Raw genomic sequence first — 13,267 nt, forward strand, 5'->3', positions numbered from 1 at the left:
AATGAAGATGTGATGACCTAAAGTGACAAAGGAGGACACTTGCATTTTCTCTAAGCTTAATAGAATTTATGATTGTAACTTTGTGTAGGATGAGTTTGGACAACAGATGTTCAGTGAAGAATATTTGCAGATAATGATCAGAAAACTATCAAGTGCTATATAGATCTAACCATATATTTCCAGTCAGGAAGAGAATAATGCTTTTAAAGCCTAAGACAGACCTGTAATTCAGGATATGCCACATATTCTGGGCTTATTTATGGGTCGCCGAAATAATAGGGTGGATTTGTCTTTCTTACCAGTTCCCTTTACAGAATTCTTGCTGCATATGTCATTACATTGCTTGTATTATTAGATCCATTTCTTGACAAGCAAAGAAGCTGTCCCCCCCATATGCTCCTTCTTCTAACACATACGGCTGTCACGTGACTCAGAGTAGGAGAGGGGAAATTTAGAACACTTGCCTCAAAGGGTCTCTGGCTTAATGACTGACTAGCAACATATAAGAAAAAAAAAAAAAAAGCCTGCTGGATGAGATAGAAAAATCCTAGAAAGAATGGAAAATGACTTTTTAGTTTTAAAATTGTCTGCAATGGAAATGGCTCCCCTCTCATGTGTGGCAGAAGCTGTCGGTGCTCATTCAGATCCCGGGTGTGTATGCCAGGCATTTGGGGCCTGATTTCCTAAAATGCCCAGCAAGGTCTTCCCTGGTCCCTCACCTTTGCCATCTCTGTGCCTAGAACAAAGGACTCCGCTATGTCAGAGCCACACACGATGTTAGGAGCTGGAACCCTGACCTCGTGACTTCAAGTCACACAACCAGCAACATGCACGTTGGACTTTGTGTGAATGAAGAATAGCTTTCATTGTTTATTGTGTTAAACCCCTGAGATTGTGTAGCTGTCAGTTATCACACTCACCTAGCCCAACCTATCAGAAGCAGGCAAACCCAGTGAGTAATATGTTACCAAGGTACTCCATGGATTTCATCATCAGGCACATGTATCCTCCTTGTTCTGATGTATGAATGCAGATGCACCTACAACCCAGGTCACTTTTTCCCTGGGAATCCAGCCAGCTCCCTACTTTGCAGCACATTTGTAAGCGATTTTCTTATGAAATAAATATTCCAGATGGAAAGCCCCATCAGACCTAATATTGCACTCAAACTTAACCTGGGGCCTATTCAAAATAGGCTCTGCTTTAAGGCTGGGTCTGAGTCTGAGCCGATATCCTTGAGGAGTAGCCAGATCAAAGTTTGGACCCAAGTGTAAGCCAGTGCCTGGCACATATTGGAATCTCCACAAACATTGGTTGAACAGCGAGATCGTGAGGTACAATCAAGAAACAATGTCAAGGGTTAGAGGCTGGTAGAAAGTACAGTGGATGCCTGGGTGGCTCAGTCAGTTAAGCGTCTGACTTTGGCTCAGGTCATGATCTCACATTTCATGAGTTTAGCCCCGCATTGGGCTCCGGCTGTCAGTGCAGAGCCCACTCTGGATCCTCTGTCTCTCTGTCTTTCTGTCTGTCTGTCTCTCTCTCTCTCTGCCCCTCCCCCCTGCCTCTTTCTCTCTCTCTCTCTCTCTCTCAAAAAAAAAAAAAAAATTAAAAAGTACAGTGGAGGGGCACCTGGGTGGCTCAGTTGGTTAAACGTCTGACTTTGGCTCAGGTCATGATCTCACAGCTCGTGAGTTCAAGCCCCACATCAGGCTGTGTGCTGACAGCTTGGAGCCTGGAGCCTGCTTCCAATTCTGTGTCCCTCTCTCGCTCTGCCCCTCCCCTGCTCATGCTCAGAGAGAGAGTGTGTGTGTCTCTCTCTCAAGAATAAATAAACATTAAAAAAAAATTTTTTTAAAGGACAGTGGAGCAGGAGGCAGCAGTCTGAGAATGGAGTGCTACCTTGGCAGGAAGGCTTGCATGGTGTACTGAGCTGCCTAGAGGTGCATGTTTTCTTTAAGCCCAAGTTGAGGTTCACAGCAAAATTAGACAGAAAGTACAGATAGTTCTGATATGCCTCCTGCCCCTCACATGCTAGTCTCCCCCACTATCAACATCCCCCAGCAGAGTGGTACATTTGTTATAACTGATGAGCCTACATTATACGCCATCATCACTCAAAATCCATAGCTTATATTATAGTTCACCCTTGGTGTTGTACATTCTATAGGTTTTGGCAAATGTATAATAGTTTCACTGCCCTGAAGATCAGAGGTACATCTTTACAGTGGACACGGGTAAGCGGCTTTGTCCACGGCTTTCTCTTCTGAGGCATTTTCCCAGCACACAGCCAAAAGACCCCCACGAATTCTTCAGAGATCCATGTGGGAAAAGAAAGCCCACCTAGGATCCTGGCAGATGTGCATAGAGAATGTGGCTCCATTCCCAGCATTCTCTGGAGTTTAGCTTGAGACAATAATAAGAATCCTATAGGATCAATGATCTCACTCGTTTGGACTACAGTAAATCTCTCCTATATTACTGCTCAGCCTCTGAGAATATTATATTGGGTCTCATTTTATTAAAGAATGTCGTGCATACCCAGAAGTCGCTATTTAATTTTTAGCTGCAAGATACAATTTTGAAAAACCATTATCTAGAAAGTGCAATAATCAAACAATACAATCATGAATGTTAAACCTCCTTGGAATATTATTTTAAATGCTTGCCTGCTGGAAGCAAGAGTTGACAAGGAAGTGTGTGACTTGGTCGGCTTTCTAATTTGTCAAAGCATCTACATTTTCCAACAAGATATACTTGTTAAGATATGTTTTTTTTTCCCTCTGGATGATTGTTTTGAAACTATCAAAAATGCAAAATCCTTAAATAAGGAAGATAGATTTGCATTTTCTATTCATTCCTGCCTTAGATGTAGGATTAAATCACTTTAAGAGACACAACTGAATCTTTTCTCAGAGGAGCCAGACGGTCCACATACATCACCAATTGCCTCTGAGTTTTCTGGCTGCTCTGTGAGATCAGACTCGTAAATTTTGTGACATATGGAAAATATCAGAAAACCACAGCATGCATTTTAAAAGTGTCCAGAAAGCAGGACTCATGCTATCGTGATACATCCCTGGTAATTCACCATTGTTCCCATCACCCGTCCCTGACTCTCTGTGGAGAGGACCCAGTGGGTATTTGGCCAGGGACTGGGAAACTCAGGGGTAATCCAGTGGTTTTGGGGGGGTTGTTCCCCCCTCCCCACCGCATACTCCCCCCCCCACCTCTCTCTCAGCACATGTTTCTTTGTACCATAACCCACATGTCTGTCTTTACTATTGGTGTTTAACTGACAGAGGCCAAGGCCTAGACCTTATTTTCCTTATATGCCCTGAACTTAGAGGTACTCAAATCAATGAATGTGTCCACCTGCTTGGGGAGCCTGGGGATGGAGCAGGGATTGACCGTAACTCCTACCTTCTTTTATGCACACTAGCTTCACGGCCTTAGGCAAGGTACTTCACCTTTCTACACCTCGGTTTCCTTGTCTGTAAGATGGGAATGATGATGATGTCCACCTCCTCGGAGGCTGTGACTGTTGGAGGATTTATACATGTATTATACTTAAAATGGTATCTTGCAATCAATAAATCTTAGCAAACAAAATGAGCTCTCAAAAAATGTGAGCTGTCCTTATCAGTCATGATAAATGTCATTCCAAATGGCCAGACCCCCCTTGACCTTCCCACATTAGCCCAGGGTTCTCTTCCAAGTGTGCAAGTGAAGGCGATTGGATTCATTTGGAGGAGTGATTCACTGGGGCCGTCAGGGATGTTGCTGAACAGAGATGGGGGTGTTTTCCCTGGAGTGGCCTACCTTGGCTGTTTGAATGACCCAATAGTAGGAATTCATCAACATCTGCTCGAAAAAAGAAGACCCTAAACACAACCTTCACACTTTTCCCAGACCCCGTCCCTAAGGAGTCCTTGGATGACACTGGAAAGGGTGGCAGAGTCCAGACCTGACCTTGGCCGGCACTTCAGGCTCTAATGTGCCTGAAAGTCCACAGGCCCAAGAAGGACTCTGAAGGGAAGTGGGGGGTGATGATCCATGAAAGCAATAAGTTCCACCCTGCAGGGAGCATGGGAAAAAGTCCTGGCCACCGGCTAAGGTTAGTTGGTACCTCAGAGGCAGAAACTATGAAACCTCAAACGTGTAGGCAAAAGGAAAAGACGATGTTTGGAGGAGAGGGAGAGGCAGTGGGTGGGGAGTGGATAGAGCTGGAAGGCTGTCCTAGACACGGAGGCGGTTCTCCATCCTCAGACCTGCCTGGCCCTCTAAGGAGGGGGGTGTGAACTGAGGAAGCAACATATCTGGGTGTTATCTGGGGCCTTTAGGGAATGGAGAATAAGAACGAGCCTCCCCAGAGCCATTTTCACTGGAGACTCTCCCACAATGGAGAGGCCCTCATCCATAAGGGAAGAGGTTTTGTGATGTTGGCCCTGGGTCCACAGATGGGTGATTCAGAAGCAGGTCCCAACTCTCTGTCTACCTGTTTGGGGCCTTTGGGTGGTCACTTTGCCAAGCTGAGACTCGCCCCTCCTGTGAAATGGAGTTAATATGCCTCCTTCACAGAGCCATTGTCCATGTCTAATGAAATAAGGCTTGGGGCACCTGGGTGGCTCAGTCAGTTAAGCCACCGACTTTGGCTCAGGTCATAATCTCACGGTTTGTTAGTTCGAGCCCCGCATCAGGCTCAATGCCGTCAGTGCAGAGCCAGCTTCTGATCCTCTGTCTCCCTCTCTCTCTCTCTCTCTCTCTCTGCCCTTCCCCCACTCATGCTTGTGACGTGTTCTAAGAGCTATAACATGATAGATTAATAACAGGCATTTCACTTATAATAATCAGTATTTATGATGGTTTAAAGAATCCTGGGTGGTAGAACTGAGCCAGGTTTGGTCTTTAGAACCAGCAGCCATGGCAGCAATGAAGGGAGAGTCCCCCTGGCTCTGATGCCCTTTTCCAACCTGCCCTCACTCCCTCCTCTATCCTCCACAGCTTGGCTAAGACTGGCAATATAGGGTGGCAGTTGAAGGTATGGGGGGCCAGACTGCCTGCCTTTGAACCCTGTCTCTGTTACTGAGTAGCTTCATGTCCTTAGGCAACGTATTTAACATTTCTATATCTCAGCTTTCTTGTCTATAAATGGGGACAATAGTGGCATCTACCTCATAGGATGGTTTCTTGTAAACACCAAATGGTTTATTACATGTATTATACTTAAAATGAGAGCTAACAAAATGAGTGTGCAAATAATGTGAGCTGTCCTTATCAGTCATGGTAATGTCATTCCAAATAGTCCAACTCCATTGACCTCCCTCATTCGAAGAACACTGGGACCTCTCCACTCTGGCAGGCCACTGGGAAGCTGGGAAGAAAAACGTTAGGAATTTCTGCAAACGTGAAAATATCTTTCTAAGGAGAGAGAAGAGGGGCTGTTTGCAGATCATGCGTAGCTTATATGATTCACAAGGAACCAAAACTGGAGCTGTCGCCTAATGATCCAAGCTGACCCGCCACAGAGGGAAGCTATGATCCTCTACCATCTTGGATCAGTGGGACCAGTTCTCCTCTGTTCCTCCCATGTGCCTCCGGTGAAGAATCATACACTTTAAGACTGGAAGGGAGGTGCCTGTGTGGCTCAGTCAGAGGGCTCTTGACATCAGCTCAGATCATGATCTTTCTGTTGGGAGATCAAGCCCTACATTGGACTCAGCCATAATCATGGAGGCAGATGAGGCTGGAGTCAGTGGAGGCAGATGAGGCTGGAGACCAGAGGGTATGGGGCTTCGTGTGCCTTGTTAAGGATTTGAGCTTGGAAGATGGGAGCCACAGCAGTTTTGGGCAGAGGAACTATGCAATCAAATGTGTAATCTGGAGAAGCCATTCAGGGGCTGGCGGGGGGGAAAGTGAGTGGGGGTGGGCAGGTCTGGAGGAGGTTGTCCAGTTAGCCACCTGGAGGCTTGGTCCTATGCCTTTTCCTGGTTCCCTGGTGAGCAGTAGGACTTTCCAGAGACCCAGGGCACCAGAGTCACACTGACATTCTACACGTTGCCAGCAAACATCCACCAGCATGCCCCCCCCCCCCACAGTCCCTGCCACCATGTTAACTGTTCTCAATCATCCAGGTATTTCCCTCACCCAACACAGCCCATGTACTTCAGGTGGAAACTTGACTGCTCTCCTGGGGCATGAAGCTTAGGCTAAAGTGAATGATGCAACTCTATCCCCTGGTCACAGTGTTTGCTTTAAGAATGAGCAAGTGATTTAATTCAGGCCACTGAGACCCAAGGCAGTAATTTTGGGGGGGCTCCAGAAGGTGAAATGTGCAGATCTGAGGACTGCAACTGCTATGACTGTTTTCTAACATAAGGGAAGGAAGCCCTAGGATGAAGCTGGCCAGGAATAGCAGAAAATATCAGAGAAACAGACCCAAGGCCTTGATGAGGTGGTGAAGCCAGATCAAACCAGACCTGAAGCACATCTCTCTCACCTCAGAACAAACCTCTGGACTTTTCAATTACATGAGCCAATACATTCCCTTTGTTTTACATACTTTTTTCCCTTACTTACAAAGCCCAGGGGCAATAATCTAGGGCACTGTGGTCAAAAGCGAGCAGCTTAAACATGTAAAAAAAAATCACTAGGAATTTTTCCTGACATCATTTTAGAAAACTTAAAGATTGCTTCAAATTAAAACCAGTTTGCAAAGCTCTCTGCTGCATGGGAGTTTCCTCTTAAATCCACTTTTCTGGGTACCCCCTAAAGCGGTGGTGCACTGCCACCTGCTGGTCACAAAACAGAACCTGCCCCAGGAAGCCTGAGAAGCTTTAATGCTGGAAAAGGTCTTAAAGATCAGGGTGGGAAATAGGGAAATGCTTTCTCTGCTAGTGTATATTTCTGAGCTGTCTGAGTTTTGATTCATATGTGTTATTTTTATAGTCAGAAAAAATCTAGATATTTAAATTGGGAAATACAGTATTTCATTATCTTGCGATGTTTATCATATCTAACTGCTTCATTGATTCCTGCTGTTTGCTTTAAAAGCAGCAGTTACAACAACCACACCACATCAAAAACCCTTCTCATTCTCTTTCTCTGCCCACCTGGAAACACACACACACGCACACACGCACTCGCTTTGCCTTTATTACTTCTGCCTGAAGCACCAGCCATTTCTTCACTCCTGCTTCCAGCCAGCCCATTGCTAGCCTGTTAGATCTTCTAGGCAAAAGGCAGACCCCAGTCCAATGTCTCTCTATTCAGGAAATGCTTATCATGCTCTCCAAGTATTCTTCTTAGAGTGTCCCTCTAGGCTTGACTCCAGGAGCAGCCACTAACCCTTGGAAGCACCGGATTTGACAGCAGCTCGCTCTAAATATTCTCTTTGCAAATCCTCCTGGTCTTTTCCTAGTGGTTAAGGAATTTAAGACTTGTTTTGCCCTGTTCTTGATACTACTTTGAGGTTTCTGCACAGTGAATCCTTTGGAATTTAACATCATGGAATTTAGTATTCATGCCTCAGCCAAAACTGAGATAATAAGAATCCCACCATAAATGCTGTTACAATACAAATTCCTCCTGGCCTCCATTTGAGGCGGACCTGACCAGCACCAGGAGACTAGCAGTAGCCTCAGGCTACCAGCAGGTGGCACCCCAATCAGCCTTAATTGGGGGGCTCCGCCTAGGACTAGGCCAGGTGCCAGTAGCCTCCACCATCATCCTTCTGGGCAAACCCTCCCTCCTCTACAGCCCCGCTTCAGCTGCCAATCTATTCACCTAATTGTTACTCGAGCTTTGGCTTCTCTTCAGTGCTCTGAAACTCCCACAGAGGCCTGGTTCCTTGCTGGCTCCCTCCCCTCCAGGATCTTTTCCTGTGTTGACCCAACCCCAACCCCTCCAGGGCTGGCTGGGGCTGATTTGGCTAAGCACTTTCCTCATGGACTTCCACAGTCATATTCTGCTTTGCATCAGAACATTATATGACCATGCCCTCTTGTATGAAGCTTGAATTTTCACTTTCCTAAGGACATGGCACCCTGGACTATAGCCTCATAGGAGTTTGCCCTATGGCCAAGCTAGTTTTCCCTGGCCCCTCTCCAGCTGGTCCAGGAGCCTCTTCCTCTTTGAACCAGTGGTGAGGCTGTTCCCCTCCCTCCCCCTCCCCCCACATGTCCCCAATACATGTGTATTTACAGCCCCAGGCCTGCAATGTCCCATATGATCTGGCCTCACTCCAGTCACATCTCTTCCTTCCTCAGCCTTCCCCACAGACTGCACTGACATTCCTTCTTTCCTTAAAAAGATATGTTCAAAGCTGCAGAAAGCAAGCTCACACCTGCCTCAGGACCTTTGCACTACTGTTCCCTCTGCCTTCTGCACTCCCACTCATGCCCACCTCTATCTTCCCATTCAGGTGTCACCTCAAATAATGTGTCCTCAGAGAAGCCTTCCCTGACCATTCTATCTAGATTGTCAACTGCCATCACACCCTATGCTCCTCCCTTTCTTCTGAAATTGTCTCCTGTACTTTCTGTTTACGTGTGTATTGTCATCTAGTCAGATAACAAACCCTACCTAGAATGTAAGCTCCATGAGGATGAGTACCTTGTCTGTCCTGTTCAGTGCTGTATCCCCAACATCTAAAACAGAGCATGGCATTAGTGGGGACTCCATGTTTCTTAAGGAAGGAATGAAGTGTGTCCCAGAGCCACCCTCCTGTAGTGTCACATCCCCGGAACCTACAGTTGAGTTCATCTGCATGACACAGTGCCACAACATCTGCATCCATCGATGGTTCTTGGTGGCCACCCCCTGCTTGGTAGAACCTCGAGTGGCCCTTCAAAGCCAACTTTCCCACAATTTCAAGTTTTCGCCTTTAGCCCACAGGCTGCCAGGTGGTTTCTGACACTTTCCTCTGGTCCAGTTCCAGGTGGAGTGTCGGCTGCTGAGGTTGCTGGGGTCCACAAGCCCCATAAAGGTTCCCAGGCCCTGCCACGGCTGCCAGCCCCTCACATGTCCCTCCACGTTGTGCGATGTCATCTTTTGCTGTGTCACAGCTCTGGGTATTAAGGGCTCGATGACACAGACAAGCCCCTCTCCTCTGCCCTCGTGTTAGCCTTCTCTGTGTGACCAGAATGTCCTTCCATTTTGTCTGTCTCTCATCCTTTTGGAATCAGTATTAATGATTGCCATGGTCTGAATGTGTCCCCGCCCTTGAATTCCTATGCTGAAATCCATCACCAAGGTGATAGTGTTAGGAGGTGGGGCCTTGGGGAGGTGATTAGGTCCTGAGGGTGGAACCCTCTTGAATGGGATTAACACTCTTATAAAATACTAGTGCTCTGTAGGATATAAATTCTATCCCGCCGACCACGCCCCCTCCAGCCCCATCCACCATGTGAGGATACATGTCTGTGGCCTGGAAGAAGTCCCTCACTGACCATTCTGGCCCCCTGATCTCACACTCCCAGCCTTGAAAAATGTGAGCAGTAACATTCTGCTGTTTATAAGCTCACCGGTCTGTGGTATTTTGCGACAGTAGCACGAACGGACCAAAAGAACAACCTGTGTGAAACTGGCCCTGCATCTGGGGCCGGAGACACTGGCACACTTCCCTGCCTGGGGCTGCAGCACCTTACCTTGATTCGGACCTCCTCTCTCCCAGCCTCCTCACTGCTCCTGCCTCCCAAGCCCCACATTGACCTCTGCTGGCCGGTTACACCAGGGCTTGTGGCATCTCTATGCTAGGGGGTCTGGGGTAAAGCGTACCTGGGCTCAAAACGGGATTTCTCCACTCGCTGTCGCTGTGGGACCTAGGGCAAGAGACTGAGCCTCTCTGAGCTTCTGTTGCCCCTTCTGTAAAATGAGGTCGATAGAAGCATCTGCCCCATAGGGCAGCAGTGAGGCTCAAAGGAGATAGACGGTGCCCGTGAAGCACTCACTAAAGAGCCTGGCACGGAGCTAGCATTCCATAAATAGCAGCTATTATTAACTGCGTGAACCTAGACTGCTCCCAATGTCACTGTCATTTCTCGGCAGAAGCTACATTTAAAGACAAGAACTAATTTTCCTTAATTTGTATTCCCAGCACTTCGGATGGTGTTTGATACACAGTGGGTGCTCAAGTGTTTGGTGAAGTTATCTGAGAACATTAAATTCTTCTCATGTAGATTTTATCTTTGTTAAGGATAAAAATTACACACACACACATATATATATGCATGATTTTTTTATTGTGGTAACATATACATAAAATTTACCATTTTAACCGTTTTAAACTGTACAATCAGTAGCATTAAATACCTTCACATTGTTGTGCAACCATGTGTTTTGTGTTTTTTTTTTCAATCCCTCACAGCCTGCACTTGAACAGTAACAGAAGCTGAGTCTACATAGACTCACTCAGTGCATGTGAATAAAGAAGCCTTCCACCAGTGGGCTGGCTTTGTTCAAACAGCGACTGTGCCTGCCCCACCCCCACCCCCCAGCACAATTCCTTGACACAATAGGTGCTTAATAAATGTAAAATGAACCACCAGCCAAAGTTGCACTCTGGCAAGGAAACTGGACAGGGCCTTAAGACATGTTTAGGGCTCACAAAGTTGTTTTTGTTTTGTTTTGTTATATATTTTTAAAGTTTATTTATTTTGAGAGACAGAGAATTCGAGCAGAGGAGGCACAGAGAGAGGGAGACAGAGAATCCCAAGCAGGGATTCTCCTTGCTGACAGAGAGGAGCCCAGTGTGGGGCTCGATCCCACAAACTGCAAGATCATGACCTGAGCCGAAATCAAGAGTCAGAGGCTTAACCGACTGAGCCACTCAGGTGCCCCAAGTTTTTTTTGTGTTAGTTTTTAGCAAGGTGGTTCGAATAGGTTGGAACCTCATGCACAAAAGTCCATAATGTGGGGCAAAAACTAGACAGCTATGGCAAGTGTGGACCTGCGCTCTTGCTTGGCAGGGCCCAGCTTTTGCTGAGTAGAGGCTGCCCCTGTGGGCAGGGTGTGTGCTTCCCAGGTCATGCTGTCCCTTAGATTCCTTTCCTGGTCCCTTAGCCATTTGAGTTTCAGAGCCCTGCATTAGAGTCAGAGGAGCTGGGCTGGAGACCCACCCTCTTCAACTTACTAATGGGTCAGTCAGCCCTTTCAGTCTCCATACCCTCATCTGGAGAATGGAAAAGATGGCAGTGTCTTCACCAGGCTTCCGTGAAGGGCACTATGAGATGATGTATGTGATAGTATGTAAGGAAACGTCAAGGCTATACACAAATAAACTTTAAAAAGGAAAAGAGAGGGGTGCCTGGTGGCTTGGTCGGTTAAGCGTCCAACTTCGGCTCAGGTTATGATCTCACCATCCGTGAGTTCGAGCCCCGCGTCAGGCTCTGTGCTGACAGCTCAGAGCCTGGAGCCTGTTTCAGATTCTGTGTCTCCCTCTCTCTCTGACCCTCCCCTGTTCGTGCTCTGTCTCTCTCTGTCTCAAAAATAAATAAACGTTAAAAAAATTAAAAAAAAAAAAAAAGGAAAAGAGAAAACGTCAAGGCTATCACACAAACATTAGCCCTGTATCACGGGCCCCTTGCACCCATCGTTTTTTTTTGTTTTTTTTTTTTAATGTTTATTTATTTTTGAGAGAGAGAAAGAGAGCCCACGTGCGCATGAGCGGGGGAGGGGCAGGAGGGGGGAGAGAGGATCCGAAGCCGGGGCGTGGATAGCAGCGAGGCTGACGTGGGGCTCGAACTCACCAACCACGAGATCATGACCCCAGCCAAAGTCAGAAGTTCAACTGACTGAGCCCCCCAGGCCCCCCACTGGCACCCCCAATCCTTTCGTGCTTGCACTGAGGATGTATGGAGGCATACTCACCTGGGAAGACACAGGCATCTGTAAAAGCTAGGGCACTACCTGGTCAGTACGCGGCAGCCGGCAGGTACCCCCAGATATCAGTCCACCATCAGAGGGCTTGCACAAAGTCCCCAGCCGGGTGTGACACAGCTGAGAGCAAGTCACACAGGCATCTTCCGTCTGAGCGCCCTTCACGCACCACACAGCAGCCCCACAGGCATCTGACCACATTACACATCAGAGCAGAAATTCACTGTGCATTTGCCACATCTGAAAACCGGCTCCTAGAATGGGGGGTTGGCATCAGAGCACCGCTGATTTCCCTTCTCCTCCCTTCCCTTCCCTTCAGAGCTGGGGCTTGGTTTCTGTGGTGACCTTTCCACCCCACAAGCCAGAGGAAATGAGGTCTCTTCCCCTTTAAGCCCCTTTTACAAACTCTCTCACAATTCACCTCAAAACTCAGGTCAACTGTGTTTCATTAGAAGCACCCTGATAGTGAAAAAGAACTCAAGGCAGGCAATAAATAGAAAGGTAAGTCAGGTGATACGGTTTTGAAATAAAACAAGTTTATGTGGTAACCGGTTCCAGATTGCCTTACAGTCTTGCTTGGCAGGTAGAGATTTATTCCTGATAGCGAACCAGATGTCACACTTGCTCTTCTAAGACATTTGCTTTTATCTGCAGCAGTTCCTGATGGAAGAGACACAAAAGACTAGAGCCTTGTTTAAGTACGGAGTAGCGTGTTTGCATCCTGACACCAGAAAGGATCTGATCATCTGAGAGCTTCCAGTCTAGGTCTTAACAGCTTTCAAAAATCAAACACGTTCAAACAAAACAATACAAAGCAAAAGCCCTGAGAGGCAGTTGCACATTTTGCAATCACTTGTGTAAAGAGATAGCATGTCTGTGGTACAAGAACCACCTACAATAAGGGATATGTGGTTTGGCTCTTCTAGAGGAAAACAAGCCTTCCAGAAATTGGCGACCGGTTTTGCAGAAAACATGAAGTCATTTCACAACATGTCATGGTAACGAAGAACCAGAAACTTCTGTGAGACTCATTTTAGCCAGAAGCGGCAGCCTTCTCCACACCAGGACTCTCGGCCGCATCCTGTCCTGGCCTTTGCTGTGCCTCCCTTCCCGCCTCCTCTCCATGGCACAGTTTTTGGGTTAGCGAATGTAAGTGCTCAGGCTCTTTGGCAAGTCAAACCAACCAACTGCCACCCGGTTTAAGTGAAACGTCACAGCCTTCAGAACCTCAGCAACACTAATCCACGGACCTTCCCTCCAGACCCCTGCCATCAACAGGAATCAGCTCCCGACTCCTGGCCTTGGGGACTCCTAGCTCAAAATCTAGACAGAGACAGTTCCCGCTTGGCTCACATGCCTGCACGCTCCAGGCAGCTCAGTCCAGGTAGGAGGG

The sequence above is a fragment of the Neofelis nebulosa genome, chromosome 2 (genome assembly GCF_028018385.1).
Source record: "Neofelis nebulosa isolate mNeoNeb1 chromosome 2, mNeoNeb1.pri, whole genome shotgun sequence".
In the NCBI taxonomy this organism is placed as follows: Eukaryota; Metazoa; Chordata; class Mammalia; order Carnivora; family Felidae; genus Neofelis; species Neofelis nebulosa.